The sequence below is a fragment of the Protomyctophum bolini genome (genome assembly GCF_963924005.1).
Source record: "Protomyctophum bolini genome assembly, chromosome: 14".
Taxonomy (NCBI): Eukaryota; Metazoa; Chordata; class Actinopteri; order Myctophiformes; family Myctophidae; genus Protomyctophum; species Protomyctophum bolini.
In genome coordinates, this window is record NC_137875.1 from 26,684,216 (window position 1) to 26,701,375 (window position 17,160).

A 17,160-nucleotide genomic window follows, 5' to 3' on the forward strand; every position below is an offset into this window, starting at 1 on the left:
TATGCATTGGAACACACACCAACACGTTTGCACAAATGCACGCGCACAGCCACACACACACACACACACACACACACACACACACACACACACACACACACACACACACACACACACACACACACAGAGTTATGTAATAGTAGCATGCATTCCTGCTGTAGCTCAGGATCATAGGGCAGATTTACAACCCACCCCTCCCCACTCCAGCACACGCATATGCACAAACACACACACATGTTCCGGTGCGCCATGTTGGTACATCGAGTTACATGGAGGACAATCATTTAGACCAAACCAATTGGAAAGGGCTCCAGTTTATAGTTGCCCTCTGTACTCTAATAATTTTGCAATATCGTCAATGCAGTGTACTGGACCTAAATTAACTGAAAGAGAGGGATAGAGAGAACACAGAGCTCTCAGAGTCGAGTTTACACTCGCAATGTTGCAGTGTACAGTATGAGTGTTAGCGGGAGAGAGAGCGAGATCACCAGACAAGACTCGCAGAGCAAAGAGGCGAACACACACACACACACACAGAGAGAGAGAGAGAGAGAGGGTGGGGGGGGGGGTGGCAGTGGACAAGAGGAGAGCGAAAGCAGAGAGAAAAGGAGAGAAAGAGAGCAGAGAAGGACGCAGGCATCGCTGCAGTACGTTTTGAGTCTAATCCAGGCTGACAGGCTCAGGCACCCTGTCCCTGTCTGAACACACCAACACACACGCATGCACACACACACACACACACACACACACACACACACACACACACACACACACACACACACACAACGGGAGCGAAAACACGGCTAACAGTTTACATAAAAATAAATCACTATCCGTTTAGGTCTTATTAACCAAAATCTTTAAACAACTAATGTAAATAAATAAATAATAAAAATATTGTGTATAACTATCATTTGAACTCAACAAATATTGTGCTGCTGCCCTAACACTGCTAAAAATGCTTGCTCACTTTTTCAAAGTGACCGCTGCCAGTTCCCAGACTGGATTTGACACATTCATTAAGTTAGTTTGTAGAAGTGCTTGGTTCTAATATGCAACATGCATTTCTATTACATCGCGGTGTCAACATGCACCACTAGTAGAGATGCTTGGTCCAGAGTCACAGAACAATGTTATGGTTAACTTTATCCTGTTGGATTTATGTATCAATTGTCCAGTGTCTGTGATTGCCACATTATCAACAAATAGTAACTTAAAAACAAGCTGTAAAAGGGGAATACAACTTATTTTCAATGTCATTAATATACCTTAAAGTTGTTGTGTGGAAATAATAATAAAAACCTTTTTAGTGCTATCCCATTTTGTTCCCAAAATTAATGACCAGAAAGATATAATGACAATTTAATTTAATTTTAACACGGTTCACCTTCTAGGTTCTGTCTGTAATGAGACGGGTGGCTTTGTTTGCTGCGCACTGATGTCAGTTTCATAATTGTGATGGCGTCCGGGTTATGCAGGGACAAAGTACCTGCCTACCACTCTGTGGAGACTAAGGTTCGAGTGGCGCCGGCTTTGCAGGGGTCTTCAACGTTTTTCAGGCCAGGCCAAGGACCCCTTAGCTGAGAGAGAGATGAAGAAGGGACCCTCCACTATACATTCATGTTAAATGTGGGTATTCAGACATTTAACCACTTAAACCCTCAATACTTTGTAAACTTGACCTTTGGCTCCGTATAATTGGTCTGCTCTTTTTTCCCTATATATCAAAGCTCTTCGTCAAAAATAAATAAATACAAAATAAAAGCTCACAACGCGTCACAGCTTGTAGATCTGCTATTTTGGGCTAATGTCCCCCCCCCCCCCCCCCCCCCGGAATAGGGACGCAAGGGTTCTAGTGGAAGATAAAAAAATCACGCCCATGTGAAGTGAGGGGCGCTCTTATCATCGTACATCATCATGACGTAACAAGTCTATTTGCTCAGACACTATGACGTAAAACTGTCCATTCATTGTCAATGGGAATGTGTAGGACAAGAATAGCCGATTTGCTCAGACACATATGACATAAATTCTCCATTCATTGTCTTTCCTTTCTAAATCTTTTTATTAAATTCTCCATTCATTGTCAATGGGAATCTAATGTTTGTGTAGGACAAAAAGAAAACGATTTTTTCAGACACATATGACGTAAATTCTCCATTCATTGTCAATGGGAATTTAATGTTTGTGTAAGACTAAAATCTACACTAATAGCTGAATATAGGAGGAAATCAAGCCCCTACCACACAAATATTTGCCCATGCAGTATCTCTGAGGACCCCCTGTTGAAGACCCCTGCTCTATTGAATGCCGATGCATGCCAGACAGCTGGGGAAGGGCGTTCTCTTGTCACTGCGATAGCGACACTTACAGGCGCCTGTTCAGCCTGGAGTGGAACCCGGTGAAGCTCCTCACTGTCAGGTGAAACGAAGCAGCTGGTGACTGCACTTCTATCTGAGGAGACTCCCTCACCAGACCAACAGTAGGCGCTATACATGATGGCATAGTGCCTAAATTGGGGAGGAAATGAAACAATTGATATAAATAAATAGCCATGAACACTCTAAAAGTACACATTTACAAAAGAAATGGCCAAACACCCATCTATAACACACACACACACACACACAAAGACGCAGTCAAACACACACACACACACACACACACACACACACACACACACACACACACACACACACACACACACACACACACACACACACACACACACACACACACACACACACACACACACACACACACACACACACACACACACACACACACACACACACACACACACACACACACACACACACACACACACACACACACACACACACACAGGAAGTGAGTGCTGCGGGGCCAGCCACCACGATGTTGGTTACCATGACAAACAGAGTCAGCTGGGAATTTGAGACGACAAAGAATGAGGAGAAGAGAGCGATGGGTAAAGTAAGAAGAGTTTGGGGGCTGACAGAGAGGAGGGATGGGGAAGGAAGGAGGAGGAGAGAACGATGGGTAAAGTAAGAAGAGTTTGGGGGCTGACAGAGAGGAGGGATGGGGAAGGAAGGAGGAGGAGAGAGAGATGGGTAAAGTAAGAAGAGTTTGGGGGCTGACAGAGAGGAGGGATGGGGAAGGAAGGAGGAGGAGAGAACGATGGGTAAAGTAAGAAGAGTTTGGGGGCTGACAGAGAGGAGGGATGGGGAAGGAAGGAGGAGGAGAGAGAGATGGGTAAAGTAAGAAGAGTTTGGGGGCTGACAGAGAGGAGGGATGGGGAAGGAAGGAGGAGAGAACGATGGGTAAAGTAAGAAGAGTTTGGGGGCTGACAGAGAGGAGGGATGGGGAAGGAAGGAGGAGAGAACGATGGGTAAAGTAAGAAGAGTTTGGGGGCTGACAGAGAGGAGGGATGGGGAAGGAAGGAGGAGGAGAGAACGGGTGAGGAGAAGAGGAAGGAGTGGATGAACAAGGCGATGGGTGCTAAACTGCTAAACATTCAATTTAGGCAAGGGAGAACAGGAGACTGAGACACTGTGTGTGTGTGTGTGTGTGTGTGTGTGTGTGTGTGTGTGTGTGTGTGTGTGTGTGTGTGTGTGTGTGTGTGTGTGTGTGTGTGTGTGTGTGTGTGTGTGTGTGAGACTAAGCATCAAAGGGTTGAAAAAACTTTCTGTGGTTCTGTTTCAAATGTGTTTTATTGAGAAGCCTGATGTTAGAGAGATTCCTCTATAAAAAAAACATGTGCACATGCTTTTTTTTGTTTGGGAAACATTAAACAACATACACAAAAAAATATTATACACAAAAACTAATAAAAAAAATACAGTATTTTTTTCAGTTGTTCCTCTTTTCGTGATAGGGAAGTAAAGGCCACCAAATTTTTTTAAGCTTGTCCTTCAAACCAAATCTAAAAAAGTTTGTGGGTCTGCTCTGCAGCAGCTGCGCATGTCTGAGTCACTGACTCATGGTACACACACACACACACACACACACACACACACACACACACACACACACACACACACACACACACACACACACACACACACACACACACACACACACACACACACACACACACACACACACACACACACACACACACACACACACACACACACACACACACACACACACACACACACACACACACACACACACACAGCAGGACTGACATACCAGAGCTACCCCACCCCTTACATTCCACTTTATTACCCTCTGCTCTCTCCTTGCTTTCCTTCAGCTATACTCTTCTTCCTCTTCTCACTAAATGCTTCCTTCTTCTCTCCTCTAGTCCCCATTCCCTTCCTCCTTCTCTCCTCTAGTCCCTATTCCCTTCCTCCTTCTCTCCTCTAGTCCCTATTCCCTTCCTCCTTCTCTCCTCTAGTCCCTATTCCCTTCCTCCTTCTCTCCTCTAGTCCCCATTCCATTCCTCCTTCTCTCCTCTAGTCCCTATTCCCTTCCTCCTTCTCTCCTCTAGTCCCTATTCCCTTCCTTCTTCTCTCCTCTAGTCCCTATTCCCTTCCTCCTTCTCTCCTCTAGTCCCTATTCCCTTCCTCCTTCTCTCCTCTAGTCCCTATTCCCTTCCTCCTTCTTTCCTCTAGTCCCTATTCCCTTCCTCCTTCTCTCCTCTAGTCCCTATTCCCTTCCTCCTTCTTTCCTCTAGTCCCTATTCCCTTCCTCCTTCTTTCCTCTAGTCCCTATTCCCTTCCTCCTTCTCTCCTCTAGTCCCTATTCCCTTCCTCCTTCTTTCCTCTAGTCCCTATTCCCTTCCTCCTTCTCTCCTCTAGTCCCTATTCCCTTCCTCCTTCTCTCCTCTATAGTCCTATTCCCTTCCTCCTTCTTTCCTCTAGTCCCTATTCCCTTCCTCCTTCTCTCCTCTAGTCCCTATTACCTTCCTCCTTCTCTCCTCTATAGTCCTATTCCCTTCCTCCTTCTTTCCTCTAGTCCCTATTACCTTCCTCCTTCTCTCCTCTATAGTCCTATTCCCTTCCTCCTTCTCTCCTCTAGTCCCCATTACCTTCCTCCTTCTCTCCTCTATAGTCCCTATTCCCTTCCTCCTTCTCTCCTCTAGTCCCTATTCCCTTCCTCCTTCTCTCCTCTAGTCCCCATTCCCTTCCTCCTTCTTTCCTCTAGTCCCTATTCCCTTCCTCCTTCTTTCCTCTAGTCCCTATTCCCTTCCTCCTTCTCTCCTCTAGTCCCTATTCCCTTCCTCCTTCTTTCCTCTAGTCCTTATTCCCTTCCTCCTTCTCTCCTCTATAGTCCCTATTCCCTTCCTCCTTCTTTCCTCTAGTCCCTATTCCCTTCCTCCTTCTTTCCTCTAGTCCCTATTCCCTTCCTCCTTCTCTCCTCTAGTCCATATCCCCTTCCTCCTCTCCTCTATAGTCCTTATTCCCTTCCTCCTTCTCTCCTCTATAGTCCCTATTCCCTTCCTACTTCTCTCCTCTAGTCCCTATTCCCTTCCTCCTTCTCTCCTCTAGTCCCTATTCCCTTCCTACTTCTCTCCTCTAGTCCCTATTCCCTTCCTCCTTCTCTCCTCTAGTCCCTATTCCCTTCCTACTTCTCTCCTCTATAGTCCCTATTCCCTTCCTCCTTCTCTCCTCTAGTCCCTATTCCCTTCCTCCTTCTTTCCTCTAGTCCCTATTCCCTTCCTCCTTCTCTCCTCTAGTCCCTATTCCCTTCCTCCTTCTTTCCTCTAGTCCCTATTCCCTTCCTCCTTCTTTCCTCTAGTCCCTATTCCCTTCCTCCTTCTCTCCTATAGTCCCTATTCCCTTCCTCCTTCTTTCCTCTAGTCCCTATTCCCTTCCTCCTTCTCTCCTCTAGTCCCTATTCCCTTCCTCCTTCTCTCCTCTATAGTCCTATTCCCTTCCTCCTTCTTTCCTCTAGTCCCTATTCCCTTCCTCCTTCTCTCCTCTAGTCCCTATTACCTTCCTCCTTCTCTCCTCTATAGTCCTATTCCCTTCCTCCTTCTTTCCTCTAGTCCCTATTACCTTCCTCCTTCTCTCCTCTATAGTCCCTATTCCCTTCCTCCTTCTCTCCTCTAGTCCCTATTCCCTTCCTCCTTCTCTCCTCTAGTCCCCATTCCCTTCCTCCTTCTTTCCTCTAGTCCCTATTCCCTTCCTCCTTCTTTCCTCTAGTCCCTATTCCCTTCCTCCTTCTCTCCTCTAGTCCCTATTCCCTTCCTCCTTCTTTCCTCTAGTCCTTATTCCCTTCCTCCTTCTCTCCTCTATAGTCCCTATTCCCTTCCTCCTTCTTTCCTCTAGTCCCTATTCCCTTCCTCCTTCTCTCCTCTAGTCCCTATTCCCTTCCTCCTTCTCTCCTCTAGTCCATATCCCCTTCCTCCTCTCCTCTATAGTCCTTATTCCCTTCCTCCTTCTCTCCTCTATAGTCCCTATTCCCTTCCTACTTCTCTCCTCTAGTCCCTATTCCCTTCCTCCTTCTCTCCTCTAGTCCCTATTCCCTTCCTACTTCTCTCCTCTAGTCCCTATTCCCTTCCTCCTTCTCTCCTCTAGTCCCTATTCCCTTCCTCCTTCTCTCCTCTATAGTCCTATTCCCTTCCTCCTTCTTTCCTCTAGTCCCTATTCCCTTCCTCCTTCTCTCCTCTAGTCCCTATTACCTTCCTCCTTCTCTCCTCTATAGTCCTATTCCCTTCCTCCTTCTTTCCTCTAGTCCCTATTACCTTCCTCCTTCTCTCCTCTATAGTCCCTATTCCCTTCCTCCTTCTCTCCTCTAGTCCCTATTCCCTTCCTCCTTCTCTCCTCTAGTCCCCATTCCCTTCCTCCTTCTTTCCTCTAGTCCCTATTCCCTTCCTCCTTCTTTCCTCTAGTCCCTATTCCCTTCCTCCTTCTCTCCTCTAGTCCCTATTCCCTTCCTCCTTCTTTCCTCTAGTCCTTATTCCCTTCCTCCTTCTCTCCTCTATAGTCCCTATTCCCTTCCTCCTTCTTTCCTCTAGTCCCTATTCCCTTCCTCCTTCTCTCCTCTAGTCCCTATTCCCTTCCTCCTTCTCTCCTCTAGTCCATATCCCCTTCCTCCTCTCCTCTATAGTCCTTATTCCCTTCCTCCTTCTCTCCTCTATAGTCCCTATTCCCTTCCTACTTCTCTCCTCTAGTCCCTATTCCCTTCCTCCTTCTCTCCTCTAGTCCCTATTCCCTTCCTACTTCTCTCCTCTAGTCCCTATTCCCTTCCTCCTTCTCTCCTCTAGTCCCTATTCCCTTCCTCCTTCTCTCCTCTATAGTCCCTATTCCCTTCCTCCTTCTCTCCTCTAGTCCCTATTCCCTTCCTCCTTCTTTCCTCTAGTCCCTATTACCTTCCTCCTTCTCTCCTCTAGTCCCTATTCCCTTCCTCCTCTCCTCTATAGTCCCTATTACCTTCCTCCTTCTCTCCTCTATAGTCCCTATTCCCTTCCTCCTTCTCTCCTCTAGTCCCTATTACCTTCCTCCTTCTCTCCTCTAGTCCCTATTCCCTTCCTCCTTCTTTCCTCTAGTCCCTATTACCTTCCTCCTTCTCTCCTCTAGTCCCTATTCCCTTCCTCCTCTCCTCTATAGTCCCTATTACCTTCCTCCTTCTCTCCTCTATAGTCCCTATTCCCTTCCTCCTTCTCTCCTCTAGTCCCTATTCCCTTCCTCCTTCTCTCCTCTAGTCCCTATTCCCTTCCTCCTTCTCTCCTCTAGTCCATATCCCCTTCCTCCTTCTCTCCTCTAGTCCCTATTCCCTTCCTCCTTCTCTCCTCTAGTCCCTATTCCCTTCCTCCTTCTCTCCTCTAGTCCCTATTCCCTTCCTCCTTCTCTCCTCTAGTCCCTATTCCCTTCCTCCTCCTCTCCTCTACGTCCTTCCCTCCTCGACTCATCCATTCAGGTGAGGTGAGGTGTGTTTATAATGAATTGCAGTTGGCTATGTCACTATGATTATGATAACTGTTTAACTCTGCTAGGCTGCTGCTTTCAACTTTTTCAGCCCTCATGAGTTTGCAGGTCCGCCTTCAGTCCACTCAAAATTACGTTAACAATCCTTATGTTATGATAGTCACTGTAAAATAAATTAGTATTATGTCATATTAACATATACTGGATAACAATACTGGAATCAATTATTTGGGGGTCAATGAAAAACAATGCCGTTTTCATAGCAATCCTCCAGTGAAACCTCATTATAAAGACAGACCTGGCCCTAAAGGTCTCCACACACCAGGCGCAAATTCAGATTTTTTTAGTGGCGTTTCTCCATCGGTTTTCCGAAAAACGCGGCCGGTGTGCAACCACCTTAACTCCCCTAAATGAATGATACTAATTAAAAGATATTTTAACAATCTGTATTGATTGGGAAATAAATAATTATATAGGTAGCGTAAAACTATCACATTGTCTATCCAGAGTTCTGTAAAGCCTACAACTATTTATGTATGTATACTTAATAAATACTGACGTATACTTATTGCATCAGAAGCTGTATAGTGAAGAATCCCTTTCTCTCACTGGAACCACATGCACCACTGCTGCATGGCCTACGATCAAATCCTGAGTCCAGAATCCCGTCTCCTGTGTGTCTCTCCTATACTGTCTCTCTCATACGTTTTAACTGTCTGTCTCTCCGACACGTCCCTCTCTAAACCTGGTTACTGTCTGTCTCGCCTACACTATACCTCCATCTAAACCTTCTAACTTTCTGTCTCTCCTACGCTGCCTGACTTCTCAGCATTCCCACTGTCCTCTTGTATTTGCAACAATTGAAAGGTTTATAATTTGCATGCAGGACAGATGGAATCATAAGCCAACCAATGACGATATGGGGTAGCAGATGACACCGGAGTGTGGGAGTCTTCCAGGCTAAAATGGAGCCATGACCTCAGTGGTGACTCAAGGTCACCCTCACAGATGGGTCAGACTGAACACCCCTTCTCCTAAAGGCTAATTTATACTTAGTTGAAAGATGGTGTCATATGACCACAATGACTTATTTTCAACAGTAAAAAAGCCTTGACAATAGACTAGAGAATAGAGGATCCAAACAGTGAAATGAAACCGTTTTTGTAAACATAATAAAGTTTCTGTATTATTAGAGAACACAGTATAGAGAGTCCAGGCCACAGATCGCCGAAAACCGATGACACGTACAGTGTCACACACACACACACACACACACACACACACACACACACACACACACACACACACACACACACACACACACACACACACACACACACACACACAGGACTTCACAATCTTCTGGGACAGCATTTCTAAAATAAATAAACAAACAAACCACAAAATGCTCAATTATTCAATGAATCGAAAAAGTATGGTAGAATAATCACCAAGACAATAATTGATAGTTGCAGCCCTAGCACATCTATTTATTTCTATTTTTGCTCATATTACAATACATGTAGGACTTGTTTTCCTTATTTCTTTCTCTATTCTTCACCCCTTTCTTGAAAATGCAAATTTGAATTACACCCAGTGAGCTTGTTACACCTTAACTTGTTTTGTGACAATAAAGTTGATTCTGAATCATCTATACAATTAGCTTAGCATGTCAGTTGATCACAGAAGCGTGAACTGGAGGAGCAGAGATGTGCTACTGACTACTATATGAACAGTGAACACCTGAGTGTGAATGACTCTAGATCTAGATCTCACTTTTCATTGTGAAAGTTGTAACCTTACCCCTTATCAGAGACAGAAGAGGTTACAATTATTTACAGCTGATAAGTCACACAATGCAACAGAGCTGACAGAGACTTTAGCGTGCGTTATGCTTAATTTATAGCCCGTCATGTGCCTAAAATAGATGATCTTCTGCATCGCCTATTTTCTAGATTTTGCACACGACCCCGTCCTACGACAAAGTATAAATCAATTTGAGATGCCGCTGACTATATCCACATGCTCGTGTGTTAAAATGCACATGTATCAGGTTGTGTACTATGTGCACACGCATACACAACATGATAGATAAACTTCTAGATGCATGTGTGTGTCTGTGTGTGTGTGTGTGTGTGTGTGTGTGTGTGTGTGTCCACACACACGCACACACCCCAACAACAACTCTCTCTGCATAATAGTACACCGGACACCTCAGTATGTGTGGTGCTGTGACTATCTAGCTACCTAGCTAATGTAGCTATAGCCAGCTAGCTCCTGGATGGATTCTGCAGTGATATTCTGATCCTGTAACCGGATACGCTGGTTTCCATGCCTGAGCTGCACACGCTCGCTGCACCCCTCCCCCCTTCAGCTCTGCAATGGTCTATTTCCAGTCCTCAGGGTACAGAAAGTAAGAACGCACTCAGATACCCTCGCTCGCACACACACACAGTCACACACACAAACACACAGTACAGTAAGTGCACGTTACATTGCTGCAGGTATACACTGTAGTCTTGAGGTACTGTGCCGTATTGCATATCGTTATGCAAATTTGCTGCACATGTACAAGGGCATGTATGTATGTATGGCCACAAACACTGCACACACACACACACACACACACACACACACACACACCAGTGCACATGTACCAGTGCCGATGTGTTGAGATGCGTATGGATCTCCACACGTGGGTACACTACACACTACACAGACCTATGTGGCAAATACTGTACATGTCATACGGACACGTGCACAGATGCACACACACACATGATTATGATTAGTAGCACCAAAGTCTCTCTCTCTCTCTCTTATCTCTCTCTCCCTCTCACACACACACACACACACACACGCACACGTGACGCACACGCGCACACACACAATGTAGCACTAGTAAACACATTCCTGATATTACCCTGCCGGAAAGACAGAGAGACAGAGGGACGGAGAGACAGCAGGAAGGGGGAGATAGAAAGGAAAAGAGACAGGGGACATGGACTGGGAGACAGACACAGATAATGAGAGAGGGAGTGAGGTACACCGGCAGAGAGATGGTAGGAGGAGGAGGAGGAGGAGAGGAGGGGCATAGTAGTGAACGAGAGAGGAAGGGGAACAGACTCCATGTCTGTGTGAGGGTTGGTGTGAGTCAGAGAATGTTGGAGAGACATAAATAAAATGCAGAGAGAAAGAGAGGTTGGGGGTGAATGATGAGGTTGGAGGAGAGGTTATCTAAATTCTAAACTGTGCGTTTTAGTTTTAGAATGTCAGTGCATTGATTAAGGCCCTAGCCACATTATCGATATTAAGGTATTCTGTCGAAATATCGTATTTGATTGATTCTGTCAATATCGCCTGACCGAATCCAATTACAGAGTAAAGCTGAATGCACAACACATGGCTCTCCAAGACATGTACACCAAAAATATTATATTATACTGTCCTGTCCTGTAGTAAAAATAACTGTATTAACTGTATAATAATAATTATAATAATAATAAATAAAAATCATAAACTACAGTAGGCTATTTATATGATGTCCTCCTTATTATAAGTCAATGGTCATATCCAAGTTACATTACACATTTGAATTTTTCCCTGAAATGCCTCAACACTCAACAGCATAATTTGCATTCCCTTGCAGTAAAACCCCAACCAGGCAAATGTGTGTTTGTGTGTGCTCCTAACAGTTACACTGAACAGCATTCGGCCTGTGTGTGTGTGTGTGTGTGTGTGTGTGTGTGTTTGTGTGTGCTCCTAACAATTACACTGACCAGCATTCGGCCTGTGTGTGTGTGTGTGTGTGTGTGTGTGTGTGTGTGTGTGTGTGTGTGTGTGCTCCTAACAGTTACACTGACCAGCATTCGCCCTGTGTGTGTGTGTTACAGAGCTTTCAACAAGAGTTGTAGCTGCTAAGGCAAACAAGGAAGTGCAGAGTGGTTCTCAATTCTGACCCGAGGATCCAGGCCAGGGTTGCCAAGTCCACTTATTATAAGCGCCTTTGGGCTTGTTTTTCTGTAAAGTCGCTTGTAAACATTGGTAGTTGTGGGTTGTGTTTTTTGGGGCAGTTGCTTATTGGGGCTTGCAGTCTAATGGTGTTTAACTAGTCGTTCTCAAACATTTCATTGTGAAGGATCCCCAAATGAGTATTTGTCCACGGACCCCATCTGAATATATTTTGTGCCAGGGACCCCATAAGATTTGTGTAATTAAAATGTTTCACAAATATTCTACATATTTGAAAATAGTCTATCTACAAGTTCACAGCACGTTGCATCACAGCGCTTTGTGAGCTGCTTGTAGTTGTCTATTCAAGTGGTAAAACTGATTTTGATTCTATTTTAAACTTAAAGTAATTTTGCTGGAGACGAGCCTCTGTGTGTGTGATTATGCAGCCTAGTCGCTTCTTTTGGTATTATGTTTGTAGACAACCTGGCCACATGTTTCTCTTGCTAAACCTGGCAACGCTATAGTTTTCTTATACCAGCAGCCTGACCTGGGAACACTTTCTCTGCTCAAGAGTTTAATTAACAACTCAAAACAACTATATTATAATTATCTTTAGTAGGGAAATTGTGTCAGCTAACGAAACATTCAGGTTAGCTTTATTAAAGTTATTTGTGTACATCTTTTGCCAATTTGTCAATGAGCAGAGATGGAGGTGGTAACAGGAGCTGGAAGGAGGACAGATGGTAGGAGAAGACAGTCTAAACTTAAATGAATGAGTAAGTCATGTGAGTGGAAACAAGGTCCACGTGTGTGTGTGTGTGTGTGTGTGTGTGTGTGTGTGTGTGTGTGTGTGTGTGTGTGTGTGTGTGTGTGTGCGTGCGTGCGTGTGTTTACAGTAGTTCAGTGCTCATGAAACGTAAAGCTCACATGACATTCAGGAGGTCAGGCAGGCATCACACACACACAAACACACACACACACACACACACACACAGTCAGAACTCACCGAGCAGCGACAATATCTTACATAATAGCACAGACACATGATTATAAAGCACCAGGGTTTTCGCTGCACAATACACTGCCTACCAATCACACACAGCATACAGTATTGAAACAGGGAGCCTAAGTAGGTAAGCAAGATTGAATTAATACTGACTGTATGAGAGAGTGCGTCTTACAAACATCTTACAAAGGAATGATTGAACACTTAATGTCTCGCTGACATTAATGCTCTCTCACTTCTCCTTTGTGCTTGCTTCTTGTCACGACTCATGACTGTGCTGCTAGCTTGCTTTTACAAACACACAAACAAAACAACAATGTTGCCATGTGCAGGGACTGGGGTACGCCTCTGCACAATTGACTGGGCCTATCCCACAGACAAATACTCTTTTTAATAAAGCAGAGCTGATAAACATGGATGGCTTGACAAACCATAGATCAAGACAGAACACACAGCTTAAAACCTCAAAGAGGATCAAGTCCCCAGCCAGCAGTCAGGACCTCTACTGGAAGGATTGCGTGTACGTGTGTGTGTGTGTGTGTGTGTGTGTGTGTGTGTGTGTGTGTGTGGGGGGGGGGGGGGGGGGGGGGTCTACCTGTTTGCGGGGAGTCATTATTTTCTGGCAAGCTGAAAAACGCACTGCACAACACGCCCTTTCTCTAACACTTACAGTATCTCTCTTTACCTCTTTCTCTATAACTCTCTCTCTCTTTACCTTTCTCCCTCGTTACCTCTCTCTCATACACACCTCTATAAATAAAAAACAGAACAAAAGGGAGGGAACAGAATTAGGTCAGCAGACAAGTCTACATGCAGCAGCAGAGCACGCCACTCTTCTTCCAGCAACACTCGCCACCAGGAACCAGCCAACGTCCAGTCTATACGTCTGAACCATGTCAACACCAGGAACCAGCTAACGTCCAGTCTATACATCTGAACCATGTCAACACCAGGAACCAGCTAACGTCCAGTCTATACATCTGAACCATGTCAACACCAGGAACCAGCTAACGTCCAGTCTATACATCTGAACCATGTCAACACCAGGAACCAGCTAACGTCCAGTCTATACATCTGAACCATGTCAACACCAGGAACCAGCTAACGTCCAGTCTATACATCTGAACCATGTCAACACCAGGAACCAGCTAACGTCCAGTCTATACGTCTGAACCATGTCAACACCAGGAACCAGCTAACGTCCAGTCTATACGTCTGAACCATGTCAACACCAGGAACCAGCCAACGTCCAGTCTATACATCTGAACCATGTCAACACCAGGAACCAGCTAACGTCCAGTCTATACGTCTGAACCATGTCAACACCAGGAACCAGCTAACGTCCAGTCTATACGTCTGAACCATGTCAACACCAGGAACCAGCCAACGTCCAGTCTATACATCTGAACCATGTCAACACCAGGAACCAGCTAACGTCCAGTCTATACGTCTGAACCATGTCAACACCAGGAACCAGCCAACGTCCAGTCTATACATCTGAACCATGTCAACACCAGGAACCAGCCAACGTCCAGTCTATACGTCAGGAACCAGCCAACGTCCAGTCTATACATCTGAACCATGTCAACACCAGGAACCAGCCAACGTCCAGTCTATACGTCTGAACCATGTCAACACCAGGAACCAGCTAACGTCCAGTCTATACATCTGAACCATGTCAACACCAGGAACCAGCTAACGTCCAGTCTATACATCTGAACCATGTCAACACCAGGAACCAGCTAACGTCCAGTCTATACGTCAGGAACCAGCCAACGTCCAGTCTATACATCTGAACCATGTCAACACCAGGAACCAGCTAACGTCCAGTCTATACGTCAGGAACCAGCTAACGTCCAGTCTATACGTCAGGAACCAGCCAGCGTCCAGTCTATACGTCAGGAACCAGCCAACGTGCAGTCTATATACGTCTGAACCATGTCAACAGCTTTTGTGGTTGGTATTATACAACTAAGTACTGCCTAAATGAGTACTCTATTGAACCAAAATATCAAGGTTGTGCGGAGAGACTTTTTTTAACGTAATATTGCAATGCTTAAGTTATAACTGCAGCATTCAACTGCAGAATTGAATGTGTGAGGTGCGTCATGTGTCAAACAGCATGTGTAGTAGCCTATATTCAACATTAACATTACACAACTTGCAACTGAAATATCAAATATACTGCAGTATCAAACTTAAACCACAGTATCCAATGTGTTACATAATAAGTAAGTGTCAAACTCATGGCATTATCCAACTTCTTGAACAACGTATCAAACTTGTGCAGTGACAAAGTGAGATGAGCAATACTGTAGCAGCAGAAACTTGGCCTGTCCAACTTATTGCAGTATGCAAATTGACACCACATTATCAAAATAGTTCATGCAGTATCTCTAATGTAGGCTGTGACTACAGGTTCCCTTAATGCACAATGATAACGACAATACTGTTTTAAAAAATTACAATATTATGTTATCTCTCTATACTAAGTAATGTTGTCTCACAAGCTAGTGCTACACAGTAAGTAAAATCCACTGTGGTCTATCCATTGGTGAACTGATGAAGAAAAATGACAAGTGAGGGTGTTACTGTGCATCTATGAATCATTGTAGAGCACACCAGACCATTTGGGTCACATTCACTAGTATCAGTACAGTAGGCAGAGCGCCACTGTCAACACTAGTGTGAGTTGCTGTGGTGCAACACGTTACGAAACAGTAGTCCCTTTAAATGGCAGAAACCCTCCGCTCGCCACAACAGCAGGAGCAGAACAAGAGCCACCACACAAGTCAGCAGCCCAAAGTGTCCCCACAGCGACCAATTCAGCCTTATTTCTTTGGTTCAAAAGTTTGATTAAGCGGGTTTCTATGATCAAGACGACGGTAAGCCCAAACGTAGGCTACCTCTGACTGGATCCCGCCTATTACAGGCGCCTAAGTTTTCGTCAGACAGAGGGATCAAATGAGTAAAAAAAAAAAAAATAAGGGAAAAGAAAAAAAATAAGTCGAGTGTGGTGTAATAGATGTGACATTACACCTGGACAAGTATCGATCATCTCTTGTTTATTATCGCGACAACACACTGATAACTTTTTGGAGCTCTACGGTCAACGATAGGTATTTGGGTCTGAAATGACCCGGGCATTCTATTCATTATAAATAAAAGGTCTCTTTCATATCCTTCATATTATGGTTTAATGCATGCATTCCTGCGATCATGTCTGTCTGTTCTGCCCCCCAACCCCCCTCCCTCCACTAAAAAGCTTAAAATTAAAAGCTTGTCTTACCAACACATAGAGATCCACCCCCGGAGTTGGGGAGAAAAGAAACATCGGAGAAACGTCGGGATACTGTAAACAGTCCGTGTCAGTGATAATAGCGGGATAATAACGCCATTAATAGTGTTAATAATAGCGATCCGTCCGCACTGCTCCTGTGTGAGCGGAGGAACTCACACCGTCACACAATGGCGCTGATATGAGGCTCTGGCTGCTCAGCACTGCTCCACTGCCCGACTATATGAAAGAACGTGTCTCTACATCCCATGGCTCGGAGGGATGGTGGGTCAGAGCGATTGGCCGGTTTGTTGTCACGGCGACCGTTTATATGATTCCATAATATGCCTCCATTCATTCAGCTGTGTTAATTAACACCAAGGTGTGTTAAAAAACGGAGTATTTTACCGTTTAAACAGAAAACAGCCATATGGTGTAGCTACTATGGTAAAGTAAACTGATATAGCTGGCTAGCATTTGTTGAATAGGCCTACATAGCAAACTATTGGAGCATTTGGAGGAGGTAACTCAGGCAAAACTTGATGAATTTATCAGTGGCATAATCTGGTCCCCCATAGCCATAGTGAGTTTAAAGGCCGAATGCTAAGATTATCTCTAATTTCAATGAAACTAATTTAAATCCGACTGTCTATGACTATGTGTACGGCACTTTCTTCAGCGTAAACTCGTTTGTGTGTCAACTTGCGTGTTGCCCTGACAACCAACCAGTCAATCACAACGCGCACCTTCAGGCTATGGGTCTCAACCATTATGATAAAAAGGCTAAAACCCATCCGCCAATGGCCCTGCACACAGCTGCCCCGGGGAGTGACGTAAAAGCGTCGTCTGCGTTTGGCCCGACCCACGCACGCACGCACGCACACACACACACACACACACACACACACACACACACACACACACACACAAGTAGGTTGTGTCACATTATACCCTATAGCTACCCTATATAGTCACGCAGTCAGCCACAAATTATATTGAATTGGATTCAAAGCCAAATGTTACATAAAATGTCTTTCTAATCTATAATGTTCAGTTCACTAAGA

General features: G+C 44.9%; 1 protein-coding gene across 3 annotated transcripts in view; it reads right to left on the reverse strand.

Annotated features, from left to right (window-relative positions):
- The window catches only part of sertad2b (SERTA domain containing 2b), a 52,527-nt gene that overhangs the window by 6,902 nt on the left and 28,465 nt on the right, over window positions 1-17,160 (reverse strand). Inside the window, exon 1 of one of the 3 annotated variants that reach the window (XM_080782204.1) lies at window positions 16,109-16,299. The exons of 1 other annotated variant lie outside the window; for it this stretch is intronic. The gene's annotated coding sequence lies outside the window, so the exon portion shown is untranslated. Of the gene's footprint in view, window positions 1-2,371; window positions 2,452-16,108; window positions 16,300-17,160 lie in introns of those variants that run through there. One more of the 3 variants, XM_080782206.1, reaches the window with a different exon arrangement.